Consider the following 9,864-nt stretch of genomic DNA (forward strand, 5'->3'; position numbering starts at 1 on the left):
AAGATCCTCTGCAGAAGGAAATGGCAACCCACTCCAGTATTCTTGCCTGAAAAACTCCATGGACAGAAGAGCCTGGCAGCCTATAGTCATGGGGTCACAAAGAATCAAACATGACTGAGGGACTGGCCACAAACGGCCAGAGGTACCCTGATAGTTCCAAGACCAGCTGTCAAAGATCAAAAGTGGGAGGCGGCCCAATTCCTGGAAATTTCTACCCCTTCCCCAAAATACTCGGAATAACCCTCCTACTTATTAGCCTATGAAATTACTCAGCCCAAAAATCTTTTGAATTTTAGGTGCTGGAGAAGACTCTTGTGAGTCCCTTGGACAGCAAGGAGATCAAACCAGTCAATCCTAGAGGAAATCAATCCTGAACGTTAATTGGAAGGACTGATCCTGAAGCTGAAGCTCCAATAGTTTAGCTACCTGATGTGAAGAAACAATTCATTAGAGAAGACCCTGATGCTGGGAAAGATTGAGGGCCGGAGGGGAAGAGAGAGACAAAGGATGAGATGGTTGGATGGCATCACCGACTCAATGGACATGATTTTGGGTAAGCTCTGGGAGATGGTGAAGGACAGGGAAGCCTGGCATGCTGTAGTCCATGAGGTGGGTTGCAAAGAGTCAGACATGACTTAGCGACCGAACAACAAGAAAAAGCTAGCCACACCACATTTTGAGGCCAAACTTGCCTTCTGCAATGGCCCACACTCTGAGGAATGTGTTTCCCCCAAGGCCTCTCTTGCCCTCTGAGTTGGCCTGCACTCTGTGTGTGGAGTGTGTTTCTCTCTAAATAAATCCACTCTTACCTATTACTTCTTCTTTCACTGAATTCTTTCTGCAATGAGACACCAGGAACCTGAGCTTCATTAGGTCCTGAGAGCAGGTCTATGATCTCAGTTGCAAGACTGTGGGTTTTGGCTGGGTTTGAGTCCTGGCACATGGTCTCAAGTCCTAGTGAGAAGTGAATAGTTTCACATGTGCGTAGAAAGGACCAACCATGTTCGAACAAATCACAGGCATATTATAGACGGCTTCCTAATGAAGTCTGCCAGGTGACCCACAGGCATGAAATACTGAATAGATAGGAAAAGAAGCAGCTTCCTACAGGGGGCCCCTTTATGACACCCACACAAGGGATCTGGGTATATGGAGCCTACGTGTGCCTTATCTGCCCTATGGGAGGATGAGGTAATGCACCTTGGGGTTTCCTTCCCTTTCGGGCCACGTGTATATACACATGTTCTTACTGGAAGTTCCCCACGATTTCCTACTATGAAGTCCAGGTGGCACGTCCATCATAGTATGTCATGCTGGGAACGGCCAAATCTATTTTCCTTCCCCAATACACAGGTGTGAAGGCCATTCTGGTAATCCAGGCATAAGCACAGTTCCCCACATCAGCTTTGAATGACCCCCTCCAAAGCATCTCTTTATTAAACCAGGAAACTGTTTGAAAGAGAAGGGGGGTGATACAAACTATACAGTTTTAGACAGCTGGGCAGGGGGGAACTTGTGCCTTTACCGGGCAGGAATGCTGTCCATTTATATAATTTCATCTTAATCCAACATAACTGATTCACTGTCTCGTACAAAAACAGTCATTAATCAAAGTTCCCTTTGCTGATGCTTTTACTCACTGGCTTACTTCTCTCCTGAATAAATGGGGAACCCTATGTCCTTAGTATGTTTTTATATTTAGTAGGAATCCTTTGTCCTTGCTGCCAATGAGAAACGAAAGCCACCTTCCAAGATCTGTCCCTAGTGTGGGTGCTGTGGAACAATGATGGATAAGGCTGGATGGCCATGAAGACATTATCAAGATGTCAGGATTGGAGTGTATGGCTGCTGGCATAACTGACACCATCTTGGGTGCATTCAGCTCCTCCTGTCTTTACACTGACCCTACCCAGGACTGGACAGTGCAGTAAGTAACTTCTCTGTCATCAAGGGCTTTGTAATAATAGATACTGTTTAACAATCTTTAGCCTCATTATAGGAGAAGGCAATGGCACCCCACTTCAGTACTCTTGCCTGGAAAATCCCATGGACAGAGGAGCCTGGAAGGCTGCAGTCCATGGGGTCGCTAAGAGTCGGACACGACTGAGCGACTTCACTTTCACTTTTCACTTTTATGTATTGGAGAAGGAAATGGCAACCCACTCTAGTGTTCTTGCCTGGAGAATCCCAGGGACGGTGGAGCCTGGTGGGCTGTCGTCTCTGGGGTCGCACAGAGTCGGACACGACTGAAATGACTTAGCAGCAGCAGCAGCAGTAGCAGCCTCATTATAGATGGATACTGTTTAATGACCAGGTAGCCTCTATGGTTTATTAGTCTCCAAACACTGATGAGGACCCTTGATGATGTATTCCCAGTGCCCACCAGACCAGTTGCCCATTCATAAATCTTGATTTGGGAATGCACTTCCTGTTTCCAAGCACCTACCCCTACCTCTTCAGTTCAGTTCAGTTCAGTCATTCAATCATGTCCGACTCTTTGCAACCCCATGAATCGCAGCACCCCAGGCCTCCCTGTCCATCACCAACTCCCGGAGTTCACTCAGACTCACGTCCATCAAGTCCGTGATGCCATCCAGCCATCTCATCCTCTGTCGTCCCCTTCTCCTCCTGCCTCCAACCCCTCCCTATATGCAGGTCAGGAAGCAACAGTTAGAACTGGGCATGGAACAACAGACTAGTTCCAAATAGGAAAAGGAGTACATCAAGGCTGTATATTGTCACCCTGCTTATTTAATTTATATGCAGAGTACATCACGAGAAACGCTGGGCTGGAAGAAGCACAAACTCATGCCGGGGTCCAGCCCCGATGGATCCAGGGAATTCGAAGTGGGGACAGAGTTGGCGTCCTAGGAAAGAACTATTTAATTAGAAATATAAAGAGAGATTAGGAAAGAATAGTGTAGTAGGAAAATTAGTGGAGAAAAGAGGCTGAATATCTTGGTTTACGTGGAGAACCAATAAAACTCCGAGACAAGGAATTTGTACCACCTACGTAGGCCATAGGCATCTTCCTGGTCTCCTGAAGGAGTGGAGACACAAAGTGCCTCCCCGTTCAGATCTTAGAAGCCCAGGCAAAATTAGTAGGCTTGGCGAGCCTCCGTGCTCCAGATGGGAATTCAGCCAGAAAAGAAGAGAACGAGAAAAGACTACACAGGGGAAACCAGTCTTTCCTGGAACTGGTCCGTTTCTTTATTTTCCAGGTCCGCTTTTATACTTTTAGTTGTACATAGGGATAAATGTAAGAAACAGAGTCACGCAGGGTCAGCTGCTCCGACCCTTAACTAAAGACAGTGTTCTCAGCATATCTTTGTTCTTACAAGGATCTTACATTTGTTTACAATATCTTCTGGTCTGGAGACCGATTAACATTTTATGGCCCCACCTTTCTTTCTATTGATAAAGGTTAATCGATCAGAAAACTTGTTTCCCCTTAAGATCTACTTAGTCTTAAGATAATGATGAAGTTACATTCTTACATAGCAAGGACACAATGATTTATAACGAAGAAAGAGGAGTACAGTGATCTATAACAAAGAGAAAATTCATTAACTCAAAAGTCTAGTATTGCTAACATCAAAACTACTCTATTTCTTCTTCTACATTCCAGTTACATCGATTAACATACTCCCAGGTGCCTAAGGATATGGAGGCCTGGCGGCAATCATTAACTCAGCAATGAAACCCTTCACCAACAAGATTTTTATCTTTAGAAAAACCCTATGCTAACTAAGACTTTCAAAATACTCCAAACTGTGCTGTTTATGGTTGAGAGGTTGTAAACAATCATGTGCATAGTAGCAGGAGTGTGGATAATCCTGTCACACAAGCTAGTCTGCCAGCAGAGAGGTTTTTGGACTGAAACACCCTCGTCATGCCCAGGAGATTTATCAAGTGGAGTCCGAAGTTAACTCCTTTTCAGAGAGAGGTGGTGGGGGATAGCCCCCTGTATAATGTCAGAAGAGTGGGCGAAAAGCACGATGCAGTAAGGTAGGCAGACGCTGGTTTGGGGGCAGATGCACGAGCAGATCCAGTGAGGCTCCCTTCAGGCCCGACTCGCCTTTGCCTGTCGGCCCCTTAACCTCATGACCTTTGCCACGGGCGGGACTCCTCATGCTGGCTCCCAGCAAGCTGGGATCAAGATTGCCAGGAGAAATATCAATAACCTCAGATATGCAGATGACACCACCCTTATGACAGAAAGTGAAGAGGAACTAAAAAGCCTCTTGATGAAAGTGAAAGAGGAGAGTGAAAAAGTTGGCTTAAAGCTCAACATTCAGAAAACGAAGATCATGGCATCTGGTCCCATCACTTCATGGGAAATAGATGGGGAAACAGTGGACAGTGTCAGACCCCTGCCCCTTAGGTTAACTATTAAATTGTCCAGTGTCCCCTCAGTGGTGCAGAGTGCAGCTTCCAGTGCTTCTGGATCATTGTCCACCAGATCCCACCCTGTGAGTAAGTTACTCTCTAATAAACTAATCTATTCATGGAGCGGCCTGCGTCGATTTTCAGTCTCCAGAGACTTCCTCAGTTTGGTGGGAACGTTTCATTTCCTCCATCCTCCAACAGTCATCTCTTCATTACTTCTAAGGTTTTTTCCTCTGGAAGAGTGAGTCAAACCAGAAGACAATTTTTTGACACCTCCCTCTCTTCCTCGTGATATGTAATATCCATGAAATAAGAACAGGATGAATTAAAAGCAGAATTTTAAAGAAGTGTTACCGAACCAAACTTGGGTTCACTTGCGGTGTGCAATAAAGCCGATCTACTGATGCCGGGTTATGGGGAAGGAAAGCACAACGTTTACTGCAGGGCACCTAGCAAGGACTCCAAGGGGTGAGGGCTCAAAAAGCCCAAACTTCCTGATGACTTTCAGGGAAAAAGTTTTAAAGACGGAGGAGGGGGTGGCAGTTGTGGGGTATATGATTAGCATGTGGACTTTCTCTTGATTGGTCGGCAATGAGAAAATTAGGAGTCAACATCAACATTCTGGTTCCAGCCTTTTGGGGATCTATGTGCTTGTGGACATTATACAACTAACTTTTTCCAATAATGAATGTTTCAATATTTGAAAAACAGCTCAAAGAATATGGCTCAGCATATTATCCCTAACCCTTGAGGAGCAAATAAATGTCCTTGAGTTTGCTTAATGGTTAAACTATTACTATTTTGTCTTGCTTGACTATTCTCCTTTGTTTCTGCATTTTCTCACTTCTCTGATTAAATTTATCCTTTGGAACTCAGGGAAGGCCTAGGAGGAAAAAGCTTCTTCACAAACAAGTGGTAGGTGGAGGACTTGGGTAGGGTGTTGTCTGTCTCAGGAAGGCACCATAAGGTCCTTCCTGGAAATTAAAAATATATAAAAGCAGAAAAATGTAAAAAGTGGTGGAATGGTTAGAAGGTGAAGTCTATGAAATCTGGAAAGTAGCACAGAAGCTCAAGAAGATGAGAACTGGTCCAGAAGCTACAATATATGACTAAAAGTCACTCCCAAAAGGGAGAAAAAGAAAAAAACAGGCAAAAAACCAAAACAAGAAAGTTTCTAGAACTGAGAATGAGAGATTCACAAGTGCCCAGAAGCAAGAAGGAAAGCCCTGCAGAGGGCTGAGCATGTGAAAACTCAGAGCACCAGGGAGAGAGAAGGCTCTCAACCTTCAGACGCAAGGGGTCTGGGATGAGAGTGGCGCTGGACCCCCAACAGCAAACATGTTACTCCAAGACCATGGAGCCACGGAATACTGTTCACGGAATACTGTGAACGGAATACTGTTCACAGCCTGGACCTCCAAACCAGGCAGACTGTTTTTGAAGAATAAACAACATTGTACATTAGATTTAGGCTTAGAAACAGTCTGAGATAACTTTTTGTTTTTTATGAAGTAACTTTTTTTAAAAAGATCATAATAAAACACATATAACAAAATTCACCATTAAGGGCATAGTTAAGGAGTGTGAAGTATATTCACATTGGACTTCCCTGGTGCTCGAATGGTTAGGAATCCACCTGCCAGTGCAGGGGACATGGGCTCGATCCTGAGGTTGTGAAGGTTCCACAGGCCACAGGGCATGCGCTGCAACTACTGAGCGCCTGTGCTCCACCTGCTGAAGCCCGCATGCCCTAGAGCCTGTGCTCTGCAACGGGAGACGCCATCATCGCGAAAAGCCCACAAGCCCCTGCTCTCGGCAACTAGAGAAAGCCCATGCGCAGGAATGAAGACCCAGTGCAGCTAAAGAGAAATATTTAATTTAAAAAAATGTATGTTCACATTGTAATACCAATCTCCAGAAATTTTTCATCTTGCGAAACTGAAACTTGATCCCTACTAAGTAATAGCTCCTCATTTTCCCTCTCTCCAGGCCCTGGCAACCACCCTTCCACTCTGCATCTCTACGGTTTTGACGACTCTAGATACCTTGGTTTGGTTTTAGTCGCTAAGTGATGTCTGACTTTTGTGACTCCATGGACTATGGCCCGCCAGGCTCCTCCGTCCATGGGATTCTCCAGACAAGAATACTGGAGTGGGTTGCCGTTTCCTTCTCCAGGGGATTTTCCAAACCCAGGAAGTGAACCCAGGTCTCCTGCATTGCCAGATGATTTACTGACGGATCCATGAGGGAAGCCCCTAGACAGCTTACAGAAGTGGAATCACAGGGTGTTTGTCCTTTTGTCACTGGCTTATTTCACTGAGTATAATATCCTTAAGCTTCACCCATGTTGTAGCACGTGTCAGGATAGCCTTCCTTTTTAGACTGGATAATATTCCATTTTACGTACACACTACGTTTTGTTTATTCATCGGTTGCTGGACACGGATTTTTTGACGTTCTGGATATAGTGAATAACACTACTACGAACATGTGGGTGTACGGATCTCTGTCTGAGTCTCTGCTTTCTGTTCTTTTGGGTTATACCTAGAAGTAGTATTGCTGGATTACATGATAACTGCATTTTTAGTATTTTGAGACAGAGAACCTCTTTTCATCTTTGCTGAGAGGAGCCTGCAGACCCAGTTGTTTCCCCAAACCCAGAAACTACGTAGAGGTTTTTGTGGTGTTTGGAGCCCAAAGCCTGACCCCTGCTCCCAGAACTGAGCCCGTTTCCTTCCCTCTGCTCACCAGCCACACAGGCGCTGCAGTCCCTTCTGGGACAGAAATAAACGCCACAGAGAGCAGAGAGTTTCTGCTTCTAGCCCCTCCCAGCTAGGACGTGTGGGGGCAATGCTCTTGGACTCACACCCACTTCCCCAGGCCTAAGGCCCCTGCTTCTACTTTCTCTGTTCCCGTTCTGCTCCACCCCAGCTTCTCCTTTTGGAACCTAACCTGTTCCGAGGCCTGAGCAGCTCCTACCCAGAACTCCTCAGCTGCCTCCTCTACTGATCTGGGTCCTGCCAGATGTCTTGGGACCCCCACTGCCCCCACCCCCAGGGCCAGTATCCCCCTTGCCTTCCCTGAGGTCCTGGGACTTGAAGAGGGCTTGCAGCTAACTTTCGGAGCTGCACACAGGACAGAGCAGCAGAACAGACCTTCGAAGCTTCGCCACCATTCATGGCTCCTCCTCGAAGCACATCTCTCACGATCGTCAGGGCTGATGCTCGAGGAGGAAGTCCACCGGAGCCAGGGGCAGGCTTCAGGCTGCGGGACAGAAGCCTTCTAACCTAGCAACCAGTGTGCAGAGGGCTTCCAGCCTCCGCCGGCTGGCTCAGCCCTGAGCAGAGGCGTCCTCCTGCTCTCTCCACACCGGCCTGGACCCTCCTGACGGCCGGCGTGTTTTCCGTCACGTTGGGCCAACTCGCCACGCTGGCAGCCACTGAAGCAGACAGCGAGACCCTGGACCCACCATGTCCAGCGCTGCCTCGGCATGCCCTTCCCTTCCTGGAAAGGACCACCCCGCTCCCTTGAATGTGGCCCAATAACCCCAGGCCACAGGACATCACATGCCAGAGTAGATGGTGCAAACGCAGCAGCAAGGGCCCCAGTCAGCCCGAATCACCCTGACCAGTGGAGGCCCACAGCAGGCCATCACCTTCAGACTCTGAAAACCTGACAGAGAGGCCACGGAGAAAACTCCAGCCCTGGGTCCTGGCAGGCACCCTCCTTCCCACAGCACCTCCCCAGCCTTTCTGTGAGCCTGGGCTTCCCCCTTCACAGCCCACCCAGATCTTGAAGGACCAGGGATGGTCCAGACGGGTGTTCCCGTCTGGAAAGGGCTCAGGTGATGGCATCCACAGTCCTGGCTTCAAATTCCAGGTCCTCCATTTGTATATTGTGTAACAGCAAAGAACAGTTTTTCAGTCAGAATCTCATTTTCAAAAATAGAAAGCAGGAGGTTGGGAGAAGGAAATGAGAGCTGAAGTCTCTGAGAAATGTCTCAGATACAAGAGGCCCTTGGGAAACAAGAGTGATAACAGCGAGCACTTGGCACGCGCCCAGAGGCCTGTGTTTCACTCTCGTTTTCAGCGATACGCCCCTTGCCAGTCCCCACTGTACAGAAGGGACTCACTCCGAGAGGTCAGGAACTTGCCCAAGATCACACAGCTAAGCGATGCAGCTAGGATTCAAGCCCAGCTCTATCTCCAAAGCCTATCTTTTTTATTCACTGACCTCTCCTGTAATCCTAGGCAAGACTGGGCTGTGCAGAAATCTGTCAGACTTATGTTATGTGGTCCCCTGAACCAACGGCAGAGAGATGAATTGCTGTTTTCGGGACTTCTCTTGTGGTTTAGCAGCTGAGACTCTGTACTCTTAATGCAGAGGACCCAGGTTCAATCCCTGGTCAGGGAACTAGATCCCATGTGCTGCAACTAAGACCCAGCACTGTCAAACAGAAAAATAAATAACAAAATAAGTAAAAATATATATTAAAAAAAAAAAAAGAATTGCCACTTTGGTCTGCTGAAGGAGCAGCAGAGCTGGGCTAAAATCCAAGCATCTCCCCTTTTTCAGTGCCCGATCTTAGGCCAGTCCTTTCACTTTTCTGAACCTCAGCTTCCTCATCTGTAAAGTGGGACTGTGTTTTGTCTTGCTTACTAGTTTTGTCTTGTTTATGAATAGGGAGGATTAACTGAGTGAACCATTGTATAGGGCCTGCTCGGAATAGGGGCTCAGCGAACACCCTTTATGGTGTTTCTGGAACACGTGGAAATGCCCCCTTGCATCCCATCTCCTCTGCTTAGCAGAGCCTCCTCCTGGGTCTGGAGCCCTCTTGGGTGAAAATGCCTCTCTCCTCCACTGCGTTACTGCATCCAGCAGAGGTATGGCAGCCTGTCCCCAGGACTGAAATACACCATCGGAGGCTGTAAAAACAAGCACATCATTTGACCCAGAAATTCCACCTCAGGAATCTATCCTAAGAAAGTAGTTTCCACCCATCAATAACGATGCTGATCATTGAGCACCTACTGTGTGCCAGGCCCTGTTCAATATGCTGGAGGTACAATGGGAGGGGATAAGGCAGACTTGTACCCTGGTCTCTGCCCCCTCAGAAGCTACCTAATTGCTTAAGAGCAATTAAGCAAATAATGGGTTGGCCAAAAATTTCCTTCAGTTTCTAAGTAAAAACAAAAGACACATTTTTCATTTTCACTAAGAACTTTATTCAACAAAATATTCACCATTCTGTTCCACTACATTCTGCCATTTCTTGGGCAACTTCACAATCCCATCTTCCCCAAATTTTGAATCTTTTTGAGCAAAGAACTGTTCCAGGTACATTTTACAGTCTTTCAGAGACACAGGTTGGATCCCTGGGTTGGGAAAATCCCTTGCAGGAGGAATTGGGAACTCCCTCAGTATTCTTGCCTGGAAATTTCCATGGAGAGAGGAGACTAGTGGGCTACAGTCTAT

This window comes from Capra hircus, chromosome 2 (genome assembly GCF_001704415.2).
Source record: "Capra hircus breed San Clemente chromosome 2, ASM170441v1, whole genome shotgun sequence".
Lineage (NCBI taxonomy): Eukaryota > Metazoa > Chordata > Mammalia > Artiodactyla > Bovidae > Capra > Capra hircus.